Source organism: Orbicella franksi, chromosome 1 (genome assembly GCF_964199315.1).
Source record: "Orbicella franksi chromosome 1, jaOrbFran1.1, whole genome shotgun sequence".
Lineage (NCBI taxonomy): Eukaryota > Metazoa > Cnidaria > Anthozoa > Scleractinia > Merulinidae > Orbicella > Orbicella franksi.
The window spans coordinates 5283504-5298966 of NC_138145.1; the positions used below are offsets into that span (position 1 = coordinate 5283504).

Here is a 15463-nt window from a genome sequence, read left to right on the forward strand (position 1 = left end):
TCAAATTCCCGCGGTTGAGGCGTCTGGAAATTTAACATGCAGCTATTAAAATCAGAAGATTTCTGTTCATAAGTGAATAATTTCTGGTGTTAATGGCTTAGAAAAACATGTATCCACTGATCCATGTGTTTGGTAGGATGCAGGGAAATTACAACTTAAAAGAAATTGCCATAGCCCACAGCATCACTGCCAGGAACAATCAAAGTGCAAGAGAGCTGCACTCCAATGGGAATTTTGCAACCTTTAATCACAGGCTGATCTGAAAAATGCTGATCATTGTCGCAGGCTGCTCGAGATTAAGGATCTACTACGGGCAATAGACGATGAAGGGATTGAGGGTACTATTCTCCATAGTGAAGAACTGACGCAGTATTTCTACCAGCTCAAAAACTCATGCCAGTCATGCAACATGATCCACAAATTACACATTGGTGGGAACACTACGGTTAAAACCTCCCGGGGCATTCTGAAAGAATGCAATGCTTTTTAGAAAACTCGTTATACTAAGGAACCGACTGACCTTGAGAGTTAAGACTGGGTCTTGGAACAGCTCAATTCCACTCTGTCATCCAAAGACGAGACACTTTGCGAAGGGGAAATGACTTGTTGAATGTCATACCGCTCTTTCACAAATGGAATCGTGTAAATCACCAGGAATGGATGGCCTTCCGGCCGAGTTTTATTGCCATTTTTGGGGTCTCCTTGAACATGATTTATCGAAGAATCGTGTATTTATTGCTCAAGAAAGATGATCCTTTGTCGCTCAAAAACTGTTGGCCCATCTCACTTTCGAACCTTGATTATAAGATTGCGAGAAAAGTTTTGTCCAATTGAATTCACAAGGTTCTTTCCAATATCCTCAGAGAGGATCAAACATGTGGCAGGGGGAATGTTATTTCTTTGGATTGATTACCTTTCTGTAAATAATCCGATTATTGCCGAATTGTAGTTTTGTTCAAATCCATGGAATAAACAGCTTCCGACACCTTGTTTTAAGATAGTTTTTACAATAACTTTCAGTTTCTATTAACTGTACTCAGTATCAACAGCTCAGCTTACAAAAAGACTTACCATTTTCTTCAGACAATTCATGTTGTAAAGAAAAAGGAAATCAGCCTGAGATCCCACAACAAACATTTGTGGAAAATGAAATTAGGCAAGAAACTTGTAAAGATGCTTCCAAGGTTAATGCCCCTTCAAGCATTCAGAGAAAAAACCTACTGCATCACAAGCTGAAAATGAAGAAAATGAAGTGAAGTTACTAAGATCATCATTTGGGCCAGAATCTGTGGTACACAGTTTTCACAAGTGTAAAAGCAGGAGCTGCAGTAGTGTCTCTTCCTCTGAACAAGATTGTTTGGCAAAGAGATTGGATGATAGGTATCATCATCATTGGATCAATGAGACCATAATGTTCTGCAGCAGAACAGGTTATAACTGGCTACTTTATGAGGAAGGGCAGGGAATGCTCTGCCTCCTTTGTAGGAAGCACAACATCAATAACACAGAAAACAAAAGTAAGAAGTTTAACATGGAACCAGCAGTATGATTCAAGAAAAAGGCAGTAGAGGAACATGCCAACTCACAACAACATTCAGCAGCTATTAATGCAGAACTGCTGAGTAGGGTCCCAACCTTTAATGAAGAGATAGAAAGGAAGGGAAAGACCAGAGATGATGTCTACTACAACACATTCCTTGTGATGTACTGGCTTTCAAAGGAAGAAATTGCAAATAAGAACTTCGGCAGCTTGCTTGAGTTGTTTGAACAGGTTGGACTTAAAAACATGAGATTTTTCCAGCACACATCTGCTGGCTCAGTTAGGGAGATGTTTTTACTGTTGGGTAAAGTTGTTTGAGACACAGTGACAAACCCTTTTTCAGACATGAGAAGCTTCAGTTTGTTGTGTGACAAGCCAATTATGTTGCCAATAAGGAGCAACTTATCACATTCATTAAGTTTGTAAATCCAACCACAGGTAAAGCAAACACTAAATTTCTTGCTGCAAGTGATCTCCTTAAGAAGCCAACTTCAGCAAATAATGCAACAATAACCAATGCTATCCTAAAGCAGTTGGAAGAGTCCGAGATTGATAAACACAAGTGCGCAAGTTTTTCTAGTGATGGCGTGGCCCGCAAAACTACAATCTGAAATAAAGTCATTGATTAACGTTCATTGCATCTGTAATAGACTAGCACTGGCATGTGCTGACGCCAAGTGGAAAAGATTCTTTATCAACTCTGGTCTTTTTTTGACAATTTAGCAAAAAAGTCAGCTACTTATGCAAAAGCTGTGCTAAAAGCGAAGTCGCTGAATCACTCTTGACAAGGGAAAAAGATTGAAGCAAGATTTCAAAAGGCATGCAGAACACGCTGGTTGTCAACTAACAGGGCCATAGAAGATGTAAATGAAGACTCCGAAGCTCTGACCATGGTTTTGAAGTCCTTTAAAGATGGTGATGCCACAGCAACTGGTCTGCTGAAGCAAATAGGCAATGTCAAGTTCCTTGGTGCTGTGTACTTGCTTCATGATGTACTTCCTGTTTTGTCACATATTAGCAAGGTTTTTCAGGAAGGGGAGATTTCATTTGGCTGTATTGCACCTGCAATAGAATATGCCCTCGAAAAGCTTGACAACATTGCATCTGAAATGAAGCACCTGCCTCGCTTAAAGGAAGATATTGGTGAAAATGGGAGACTACACAGACTCCCTTGAATTAACAACCCACAGCGAACGTCTGATTACAAGCTTGTCTAAGCAGTATGTTCAAGCTTTGAAGGACAATCTCTCAAATTGATTTGATGGAAACCTCCTGGTCTTACGCACATTCAAAGTTTTTGACCCGATGTCTGTCCCTTAAAGAATGCTGAAAGCTGCAGTAGAAATCATTTTTATCAAGGATTACAGAAGATGGCAAAAAAGAGGAACTGATTTGTGAGTGGAACAAATTCAAATACAACCCTCTTAATCTTCAAAAGGAGGTTCTTTAAGAGATAGCCAGGCCTAAGGCTGGTAGGAATCTTGGTCATAAGACACCCACTGAATGGACATTGGAACATCTCCTGCGAATGAGCTCGACCTACCAACAGCTCTGTTCATGTCTGCTTGAGCTGGCCGAAGTCTGTCTTTCACTTCCAGTAAGTAATGCATGGCCAGAACGTGGAGCCTCTGCCATCAAAGGCTGAAGACAAGATTGCGATCCACACTGAGAAATGACCTGCTTAATGCACTTCTGCAAGTGTCTATCAATGGGCCTGAAGTTAAAGATTACCAACCTTTAATGACAACAGCAGTAAAGGAATGGTCAGCAAAACCACGTCAGAAAAATGCAAAGGTGCCATCAAGAGATGTTCAACAACCTGTACAGCTTCACGATGCCGGTGTTCAAATGGACACTCAGAGTGAGGAAATTCAAAGGGTGTGAACGGTTGCAGAAGCTTTAGACCAGGAGCTGGATTTCCAAGAACAGGAACTTGAACATGCAGAAGCCCTGCTGAAACTGCCGTCAGAGAAGGAGGGCAGCTTGGACTCAAACTCAGAATGCAAGAACAGTGATTCCAAACTGTCTGATCAGGATGACCTACTCTAAATGTTCCAAAAATATAGCGTACATGTTGTTTGTAGTCGCCGATCAGTGTTATCAGTGTTCATCTCAGGATCCTAAGACATCAGAATGATTTAATATGATTTAATTTTTCATTATTTTATGATTATTGAATACCTTAATAATGAACCATGGGAGAATCAATGAAAAGTTGAAAATGAGGTTTCATTTTGCAAGAAAATAAGTAGAAAGAGTTTTGTTGTAAAGTTTATCTCATTTCATTTTTTCCTGAGGAGTTAAAGATCAGTTTGTTGCCATGTTGGTAGAAGCAGAGAAGTTGTACTTGTTTTAAGAAAAGACTTCAAAGAAATTACTGCCTAAGTGGATATCACGTGTCACTGAGAGAAATCTGCCTAGAAAGGTATTCAAAATGCACCTCTCTATCAAAAAATTAATAGTTTGTCAAAAAAACTCCTGCTTTGTGGTCGATAAAAATGCCCATCAACAGCACACTTTTTAATGCCCAGAATGCTGGAAATTCCATTTCTGAGCTTCTAGATTTCATATTTTTCTGGTGGGGCATGCCCCCACACCCCCCTGGGGAAAAAGGGCCTTACAGCCCCTTTAGTGGTCACAGCTGCCTATTACACCTTCACTGGCCCCTTGTTTTGAGTTCTTCAGTGTCTTCGGGCGCTTCTTCCGTTCCTGAGCCAGCCAGTTCACCATCTGCTGATAATGTAACTGCTTTTTGGCCTTTGGGTGCAATTACGGCTCCAAGTGCGTATGCAGAAACGAACTAATGCTAAAAATTCATTTGAAAAAGACTTCTTCAAACTCATGAATAATGCAGTCTTTGGTAAAACTATGGAGAATGTTCACAAACAAGTTGATGTCAAACTTGTTACTGATGATAAACAACATATTAAATTAGCAAGTAAGCCCACTTATGTTTCATCCAAAATTTTCAATAAAAATTTAGTAGCAGTACACAAAATCAAAGAAACCTTAAAACTAAATAGACCTGCGTATGTTGGCATGTGCATCTTAGACTTGAGTAAGACTGATGTACAACTTCCATTATAATTATATCAAACAAAAATATAAATCAAAAGCTAAGTTATTATTCACTGACACTGATAGTTTAACATATGAAATTCAAACAAAAGATGTGTACAAGGATTTCTTCAAAGACAAAAATAAGTTTGATTTTAGTGATTACCAAGAAAACAGCAAATTCTATGATAAAACCAATAAGAAAGTAATTGGAAAGTTCAAGGATAAAGCTGCTGGAGAAATAATAACTGAATTCATTGGTCTTGAAAGTAAGATGTATTCTCATACCAATGACAACAGAAAAAAAGGTAAAACCACCAAAGGAATCAAGAAAATCGTTATCAAAAAGAATATCAATCATGCTGACTACAAAAACACTATCTTCGATGGCACACAAATGTATCAAAAAATAAAAACAATAACGTCAGATCATCATACAATCGGATCTTATAAATTGAATAAAGTATCACTATCATGTTTTGACGATAAAAGATATCTTCATGATGGTATTAATTCTTATGCCTATGGTCACCATTTGATTCAATAAAATCAGCAGTAACTTCAGCTGAAGTTTTTGGTTCGTCAATCAATTCATTTTCCAATTTTGGAAAATCTTTGGTGTTGAGGATACTAGACAAAGTCTCAATTTTTATTAGATCAATTATCGATTAGCTTGATTGCGTGCCTAGGTCTTGGTAACGAGCTTAGTTACAATGCTTATGTATGTTTATTTAGTTTCCCATTGGTTTTGTAATCGGACCTTTTAGCGTCACCACGCGCATATAAAAGCTTAGTTAGCGTCCTTTTAACAGAGTTTTGTAAGATTTTGCCTTAATTAGTAGTACCTTTGCTGTTCTTCGTTTCCTAACCTTGGCACAAGTGGGACCGATATGTAATTGATCTTCGTAGTCTTATTTAGTTTGTTTAAATTTAGTTTGTTCTATTTTGGGCGAAAGCAGATATATGTACAGAATCGTACATAACACAATTTTGATTGTCTTGGATTCAAAAAGAGAACATCGCATAAATTAGAGCCTCATTTAGTGAATGCCCACATTTAAGACTAGGCTATTCTGGGCTGTTGATCAGCCGCAAATGTTCATCTTTTGATTGTTTATGTAATCTCAAGTAGTTTTAATGTAGTTTATAATGATTTGTTTATGTTAATTTATGCTGTTCGTTGTTATTTTGTCGCATTATCAACGTAGATGCGTAGATTGTTACACGCCCCCTTGATCTTATGTTGCGCAAGATTTCAAGAAAATTGATTAGAAATTTGTTATATTGTTATTTCAGTTTACGATCGTTACTATTTGAAGCAATAAATCGCCATTCACCGTTAACTTGGTTTTCCGTGATCCTTGCTTCCTAACAGACGACCCGTAAGATAGTCCCGACACTTAGCAGACACGCTTGACACATCTTGAAGTTTGATTCATTTTTAAGTCGCCGCCAGCGTTACATTTGGTGATGTTCAAATTTGTTTGATGCAGTCTAGTGCTGAGGTGTCTGCATTTACCAGTCATCTTATAATTTTTTTGTTTAAACAAACAGTTCAGTATCATGATGGACTACATTTCTTTATTATTAGTGTAGATAATTTTTCATGGTTTGACAAGAACGATTTTCATTGCATGGTGTCATCACATGTACAATCGAGAATGCGTGACATTCTCAAAAAGACAGCAGAACTTTCCCTCCGCTTATGCATAAGCAGGTTTTTTTAATCAACACAACTACAAAATGCATCATATTTTGGCTTACACGTAAACAGGTTTTTTAATCAACCCAAATACGAAATGCTTAATATTTCAGCTTAAGGGTAAGCAGGTTTATTTCATCATATCTCTTCTCAAATTCTGCTTTATTTGTTTGATGCTTCATTGTTAGTTTATGCTTGACTATATACGCCAACAGATAATATTCTAAACAATATGGATAGAACCAATGTATAACTTCCATATATATTACTTGAATAATCACTTCAGTTTCTTCAAAAATGATTCTTTTTTGAAAGCAAAGTAGAACCTTTTATTTGGAAATTTACTTGATACAAATGAGTATACTTTATACTTGTTCATACAATATTAATGTGTAATTTTATCCATTCTAATAATATAAGTCAATCATGGGAAACAAGTCAATCAAGCCAAAGGATAAGCCAATCAAGCCAATCGAGCCAATCGAGTCAATCAAGCCAAAATACAGGTCAAAGTCTAAGTCAATCAAGCCAATCAAGTCAGAGTTCAACCTGGGATTCTCAATCTTCAGGTGAAGAATGGTTACCATCAGCCTGCGAAGAAACTGATTCAGACTAAAAATACTTGGAGAGAAAACAATATATATTTTTGGTGATGGAATTGAGTGAAATAACTAAGTTTAATTGTGGAAATGTTATCCACGAAGAAATGATCAAAATGGACTACATCAGTTGTCCATTTTGCGATGAAGAATTACAACAACCAACAATATACCTTTCATGTTGTGAAAAACAAGACATGATAAATAACAAGGGTACAAATGTATGCCACAATTGTGGAACGGTTAACAGTTATGATACAGCCAGTGAGTAAGTTGATTTTCATGAAAACAAGTACAAGACTGTGAAAAAATTGGTTTACCCAAAAAATATCATTTAGACAATGTGCTACACGTTAGTAAAAATGGATGGAAATTATCAGTACACAATAAAAATAGAATACATGGTATTTTCCGAAAAATAGACAGGATAATACCACAAATTAATGGTGATCGTGAACGAATGATTAACATTAATTTTATTCTAAAAAAAAATTTTCGAATTCTTGGATTTGCCGTCTGATAATATACCAATAACGAGGTCCAAAAAAACTTTGCTGGTGTATGTATAAAACCTGAAAAAACCAAGCCATTAACTGAGTGATACTGAGCATTGATCTCTATCACTCTCCTTATCAGCAACTGATGGGATCTAGAAGGATCAAAACCGCAGTATTGCCTGAGTTTTTACGGCCATGAGCCTGCTAACATCAGATGGTCTATTTGCTGACAACACAGGAACCAGCAATCACTGAATTATGAATGAATATCACGGAGAAACGAAGATATATGTGATCAACCACAAGGCTGACAAAACGAATTATGCGGACAAATCAGACCTTCCATCAACGGATACAGAGGAAACAACCCACACTGACGAACGTGAAGTCAAACGAGAGAACTACCGCAATGCAAACGCAATCAGCCTGACCAACTGGAACAGTAACTGGAACGTTCCCAAGCAGTGCTGAAATCCCTTAAAAAACACCTGGATAGAAAGACTTGCCCAGAAGTCACTACAGCACAGAGCCAGAGCCCACATAAGAGTGGATGACAATTTCAGTAAAGACATTAAACGTCTTCACTCAAAAGCTGAGCAAGACTATGTACAAGCGCTAATAAGGTTTTACAATCAAAACATTGCAGGCCTCCGTACAGCCATAAGACAAGGAAAAGGAGTTCAGGCCAACAAAAACAACAAAAGAACACTGCTGCCAGAAAAACAGCTTTCACACACTTGGCGCCTAAGGAAACTGTAACGAAACCAATGTAACCAGAGTATCGAAAAGGATCGATGACCTAAGATCCAAAATTATGTCATTGTCGACATTATTGGATGTTAACAATAAACAGAAGAGAGATTATACCTGTGTACTCTTTGGCTCGTAATAAAAAATGGGGACATGGGAAGAAAAAGCCATCCCAAATAACAAACAAAAAGCAAAAAGACCGCAGAAAAAAGTATTGAACCCATCATATACATGCATAAAGGCGAACAAAAAACACAGTCTTTTTGATTTTTTAAATTTATTTTTTCGCCTTTCTTTTTTCTCCTTTTCCTTTCTTTTTGCTGCAGTGATTGACCTTCCATTGGGCTTGCTTCCAGTTCAAAAAATTCTGAGAAAGCATCTCTGAGACAGGCAATGTTTTACCACGGAGTAGCCACATGTAGTCGCAGGAAATTTTACTCAGAGTTTTTTACTCAACTTTTTGAGCATTTTCGTGCACATTTCAGGCTCCATTGAGCCAATCACTCTGATCTGGGTATCATTGGAAAGATCTTTTCCTCCTGCAGAAGTTGAGCATAGATGGTGTCAATTTTGGTCAAAGGTAATGACGTCAGAAGTGGAACAAAGGCCAAGGCACGTCAAGGCTGGTTACAGGCAGCAGAGGAGAGAAATGGGTTAAGGTGCAAATGAAGGTGGCATGGAACCTTAAGGATGGTGGCATAACAGGATTTACCGTGGCTGAAGATGAATTGCCTTTGTTACATGATGTTCTCATCTGCCATTCAGAGTGGTTGCCAAAGGGCTAGTTCTATTGTCCAATTTCTCTGGAGGGACCTGCCTTCAGGTTATGATATGATTGGGTCCTATTTTGACCCTGCTTAAAATCCTATGCGGGTTTCCAAGAGCAGTACTGCCTGTGAATGATGATGCACAAGATTTGAGCAGAAAATATTTTGTAGATGTCTTTTACCAATCCAGAGGATCCACATGACAATCCAATATTTGCAATGATTTGCCAAAGTCATCAGGTACTTTAGTGATATATGGCAAATTCAGATTTTGTAGTATGTAGTAGATATTTTATCTTACATATACGCTAAATTAGCTGAATAGTAATAAGGTTAACTGTTTAGCTGCCTAAAGAGAATTAATTTGGTGTTAATGTTGTTGCCTGCGAGGAAGGGCAATTATATTCAGTTGCATTGTGCTATGCTCAAAAACATGTTACCCTCTTCTATATTAAGCACGAGGGATGGTTGAAGTAACAGAGACCCCATACCCCAGCCATTCTTTCCAGCTAGGAATTTCTTTTTAAGAGTAAGGTACTCTTTCTACATGTCCAGTGCACAATGTATCCTGAGTCGTATTACCCAGTCCTGAAGGCCTAGGCATTGGAGAAGCACATACAGCTTTTTTGATTCTTCCAAAAGTGGCCTTGGTGATCCACCTCTATTACACCTGGTCAATTAAATGTAAAAATAGCACTGAGTACATTTGAAATTAATTCTTGGTATCTCACAGCTCAAAAACATGACAGCTGCCCTGTACAGCTCAAGAAGCAGCAGTTCAAAGAGGCTCACTCTAGATGGAACCATGTTTGGATGGAACACGATCGAAATGATCTACAGGCAAGAAATGGAATGAGCAGAGAGGGGTCTAAGCTGCAAAGTCCCTGGATTGAAATATACGTTTGTCTACCATGACAACTGGACATATCTCAATGTGAGACCAGTTAAGATCATCCAGGTGACTATACTGTGATTGCCCAGAAATAATAGTATTGACATGTGGGCTTCAAATTTGCTTATCTCTTATCTACACTAGAAAGAGTAATAATATCTTTCCATGAAAGGCCCCCTTTTGGTGCTGACCAATCAGGGTTGTTTAAATAGCGGGGAAACCCCATTTGCTTACAAAAGTTCCTCCATTTGGATTCTTAATTCATAGATTTCTACCATAATTGTTCATTGATCAATAAATAAATAAATAAATATTATTTTAATTCATAGGAACATTACATGATTGCAGCAATTCAAGACCTTACCAAAGAAACCAATCAGGAGAGTGATTGATTTCATGGATGCTTGTCACCTCATCTTTGGGAAAGGACTCCTGAGGAAACCCAGGGTAAACAGTTTGAACAGCCCTGTTCTCCATAACATCAAGAAAGGAATGGCTTTCTTTGAAAAATGGTGTCGTAAACATGAAAAAAAGGTACAGTTTTGTCATATCTAGCATGTTATCTTCAAAGCAACAGAGTTTTCAAACTGAAGTTCAGTCATAAATTTACAGACTATTGTCTTCAGGAGTCTAGTGTATACAGCCTTCATTGTATGTTGCCTTCATAAGGATCATAACATACCTTCAAGCATTAGAGAGATGTCTCTAAGTTCCCAGTTTAACAGTTTTAAGCTACATTTACTAGGGTGGATGATTCTGCATTGTACAAAATCACGCCAAGAAATAGACACTTCAATAAGTAAGTTACATTTTGTTGTTATGTCCACAGAATATCCTGACAACACCAGGAAATCGAGACAGAAAAGGTTTCTTGCATGGCAGGTTAGTTGGGGAGGGATGTCACAATTTTTAAATAAGTTTGGTAGTTGAGAAAACTATTCTTAAACAGTGTAATAATATCTTTGCATGAAAGGCCCCCTTAGATAGATAGAGCGCCCGCCCGGTGTTCGGGAGGTCATGGGTTCAATTCCTGTCGGGGACTCAGAATTTTGCTTTGTCCCACGCTCATATCATGTTGATTAATTCACCTTCACACTTCATTGTTCAATTTTGTTGCTGTCACAATAACCAAGGAAAGTTGTGGGTTGCTGTCAGGGCCCAAAGACATCAATAGTAATAAATATCCTAACTTCTGGTTGATGTTTTAAGTCCTGCACAGTAAATTTATGTGATTACAAATTTATGTGGCTACTCTGACTATAAGCAACTTTCAGTAGTCATATTTCAAGAATTTCAGCAAATGGACCCTTAAAACGCTAGATATAGTCTGGTAAGGAACTCTGAGTGGAGTTTTCATATTGAATCAATAAAGAGGCTTACAACAAAAAAATTAATCCCAATAAATAAATGTGGAATCCAGAATAGGATAATACCAATGAGGTGGTGCTCTTCTTCTCTCAGTTGCCCCCTTTGAAGCTAATCGAAATTGTCAATGAGATCTCAGTTCACAGCACATTCTACAGAAAATAGCTGTCAGACAGTGTTGACTTATTGTTTCATAGTTACTAAAATTAGGTTCAATTAGTTGGCTGTGAATCCCATTGGTACCTAGGAGGATGGTTAACATTATTGATTGATGATGTAAGCAATTAAAGGAGTTTTGCTACAAGAGACTTATCAAGATTAAAAAAAAAAACTGGATCCAACTGACAGGGCAAGATTATGCTAACATCTGCATCTTATTCTAATTTCAACTTTGTAACTATTTCATAGTTGTTGTGTTTCTTTTTTGAAGTTTTTTCTTCATACAAATTTAACCCATCCTTTTTCGAACATAGCATATTCAGGAATGATGATGTATATCAAGTTAGAGTGTATGTATAGGACCAAAGTAATAATACCAGGACCTAAGTGTTTCAAGTGGTACCATCGGTTTTAAACAAAATCTTTTTCCTCATCCAGGCCTGAGAATAACCTTTGCATAGTGGTTTATTTAGTCCAAATTCATTTCAGGCACTGCATAAGATGTAATAGACACAAGGTGTGACCAATCTGTATGGGTATTCACCAATGGCAACTGGAAATTAAGCCATTGCATAGATAAATATAAAACCAATTTTACACCATTAGCTGACAAGAAGTCTGAATATTTTTTAATTTTATCTTTAAGGTGATACAAATTTTTATAAGGACAAATGGCAAACATTGCTGATACATTCTTTGTTACGACTATGTTTTTTTCATTCGTTCTGTTTATTTTGCCTTTTTACTTAATATACAGTATTGATAAATATTTTAATGTGAGGTGAGGTGACCTCTAGAAACCATCAGGCTTTTAGTTGATGCCACCTCGTAAGTAAGAATACGGCTACATAAATAGTGCAACAGTGTGCGGCTTTGCCAGTTCAGTAATTATTTTACCCGAAACTCTAGCAGTTTTTTCTTAAAATTGGGAATACTTGACAGTGGTGGTCTGTTACTTGCAAAGTAAGAGCAGTTGTGTCTTCGGTCGCTCCCTGATCAGATTGAACTTAAGCAGTTTTTAATATGCCTAATGCCACTGTAACATCATTGAAAAGGGAAAATGACAGCCTAAAAGCAGAAATCACTACCCTTACATGCGGATTTGAAAATCTGCAGTAAACTCTCATGCATAACGATGCACAGGAATCTGGCAATGGTGGTGAAGCAAGCTGCTCCATCACGAAAGACGAAGCAATGAACACTCTTCAATTCTATGGAAAAGCTTACAACAATCTCCACTTGTGGTCACCTTCAAATGCTCTAACTTCTTGAGTAGATGATATCAGAAATCCAATCGATGAAATTCAGCATTACAGCTACCAGTACAATGTCAAGGTAGTTGGTCTCCCTGAAATCGACCCGCAAGAATCGGCATCTGCCACTACGTCTTTATGCATAAGCCTCCTAAAAGCTTCAGGAGTGGATATAAATAACCAAGATGTCAACATTGTGCATTGTGTCCCGACTAGACAAGCTATTGCTGGCCCAAGACTAGTTATCTGCAATTTATTCGAAGAATCGTTAAAGATGTTAGTGCAACACATGTAATTGGAAAAGTTACAAGCAATAAAAATGATTGAACTGGGCCCACTTTACCTATTCACAGAATTCTGAAAGGAAATAACTCCAAAATAACAATAACTTGCATTTTGTCACCAAAGCAAAAGCTTTAAGAGATGGTCCAAGCATTTCATCGGCATTCACCACTTCCCTTGGTCTTTCCATTCTAGAATTCATAAATTCATTTATCCTGATGTTTGCCAGTTTTGATACCAGTACATGGTAAAGAGCATTACAGTCAAAACAGCTCAAGCATTCCTGCCAAGGGTGAATGAAAGAGTTCATTATTGGAAATTTGATTTCATTACTCGTTTTAATAGTCCATTCTTCAACTGAAAAGTAGAAAATTCAAGACTCAATCCAATACTCGAATTTTAACTGGATTAATGAATACGCTTAAACCATATTTGGACTGCTAAGAACCAGGAACTTCTCCCATAGTGGCAGGAAAGATATCAAAGATGGTTGACATCGAAGCAAGTTTTATGGATGGGGTAGAAAAGGTAGGTTTACATCAAGATACCTAACTATTTTTTGGACGGAAAAATTGTATTACTGGACTTCAATGGAATTAAGAAAGTTGCTGATATCAAAGAGGCGACAGAGAAAATACAACTTACTGAATCCGTTTTCGGAATAACCTTAGACCAACATTCCATGGTTTCCCTTCAAAGATTCGATGTCGAATGGGAGAAGTTGACGTGGAAATAAAAGAGGTCAAGAACAGAGACAAGCTGAAAGCTGAAAGCAGAAGCACTCTGCAATACCGCTTTGAGATAGCTCAGCCAACCCTGTCATCCTTCAGCGAAAACCCAAGACAAAGAGAGCCATTAGGCGAAAACATAGCTGTTACCTGCAGTAACTGTCACTATAGAGGCCACAGAGTCAACACTTGTCACCAGCCACCTTGTCAAGGTTTCTTTGAATGTGGGATGACCGCCTTGCACGAAGAGCACCGAGAGCAAATTAAAAAGGTAAAAAATTTATTTCCTTTCTCAACCAGTTAAGGCACAAGGGAAGAATAGGGAATGCCTATTTATTACACAGTCCTTAAGCAGAACAAGCGCATGTTAATCAGTTTCAAATATAATTTGCTTGTTCCTATCAGAACAGGCCAAAAAATTAGAATGAATAGGCCATTTCTTGATTTCCGATGGCTCACTTTTCTTTGGTCTTAAATAACAATTTTTTTTCTTGAATATATTTGACACTGTCTGTCTGTGACCTGTTTAATTAATAAATAAATTTATTATGTATTAAAATAACAGAATGCTTATTTTGTGTTGGGACTTACAGCACATTCATGTGACTTTTAATACGTGTTAGTAGTGCCTTTTCATTGGTTCCATTCCTTTTACATTGGCAAAATCAGTAAAGATTAAGGTTTGGGGTAACAGCAATAGCACACCTGTTTTCACTGTTCAATTGACCCCTTTTTCAGGCTGAAGCAGAAGTGAAGGAAGTCTCCAAGATGCTGAATCAGAACAAAGAAGAGATGACTAACACCACATTACTGAAGTGAAAACAAGATTTTGTTACTATCTTGATCACAGAATAAAACATACAGAGAGATTTCCTGGCTTCATTGAAAATTGCCTAAGTTTGGTCTTTTATGTCTTACACCAGGGAAAGGACAAGAGCCAACTTCTTTGCTGTTGTAACAAAAAGATTACAGAATTGCCATCCCATCAAATACTCAAATAGAGTACGTTAAAAGAGAAATGAACTTAAGAGACAAAATGCTCAGGAAAGCTCGAAGAACAAGCTGTGAAGTCGATTGGTCATCTTACAAACTGCAACGGAATCGGGTGACTGGCTTAATCAAGAATGCTAAGAACAGATATCATCGAGAACTTTTAAACAACAATGTGGATTCCCCAGATAAGTTCTGGTCGGCAATTAAAAAATTGTATCCCATGAAATCACCCTCAGAGCTAGGCTCAGCATTGTTAGTAAATGGAACAAAAACAACAGATAAAAAGCTTATTGCTAACACCTTCTGCAATTATTTCACAAATGTGGCTTGATTACTAAAGTCAAGTTCCTTCTTGCTTCGTGACTTTATCTGGAGCCGTCCTACGCAACAAAATCATCTACAGCCAGTGAAAACAAACTTTTTGTTCAAGGAGGTTCACGAATCGCAAATCTACAAAGAGCTGAGAAATCTCAAAAGGAAAAAAGCTACTGGCTTAGATAACTTTCCGCCTGCCTTGCTGAAAGATGCTGCTTCAGTGATAGCAAAGCCGCTGACCTACATTATCAATTTATCACTTAGATCTAGAACTGTTCCGGCTGAATGGAAAGAAGCCAAAGTATTACCACTCTTTAAGTCTGGCTCCTCATCTGAGATAGGCGATTACAGACCAATATCACTTCTTCCCATCCTATCAAAGATCCTAGAGAAAGTGGTGTATAGTCAACTGGTGTCCTATCTAGAAAGTAATAACCTCCTTCCTGATAATCAATTTGGTTTTCGTTCTAAACGCTCTACTGAACTGGTTGTTACATACTTCACAGACATAATAAGGAAAGAAGCTGATAATGGCAAGGTATCGGGAGCAGTTTTTATTGATCT

At 37.6% G+C, this 15463-nt stretch overlaps 1 long non-coding RNA gene and 2 pseudogenes across 1 annotated transcript; all 3 read left to right on the forward strand.

Moving 5' to 3' along the window:
- The first annotated feature begins 1702 nt into the window (after window positions 1–1702).
- LOC145486731 (zinc finger protein 862-like) lies at window positions 1703–3424 on the forward strand (annotated as a pseudogene).
- A 5659-nt stretch (window positions 3425–9083) lies between these two features.
- LOC145486937 (uncharacterized) lies at window positions 9084–9768 on the forward strand. The gene is made up of 2 exons (XR_014049341.1): window positions 9084–9152; window positions 9646–9768. It is a non-coding gene; the product is annotated as an uncharacterized LOC145486937 (long non-coding RNA).
- A 2582-nt stretch (window positions 9769–12350) lies between these two features.
- On the forward strand, window positions 12351–14928 carry LOC145479825 (uncharacterized; annotated as a pseudogene).
- Window positions 14929–15463: the final 535 nt, after the last annotated feature.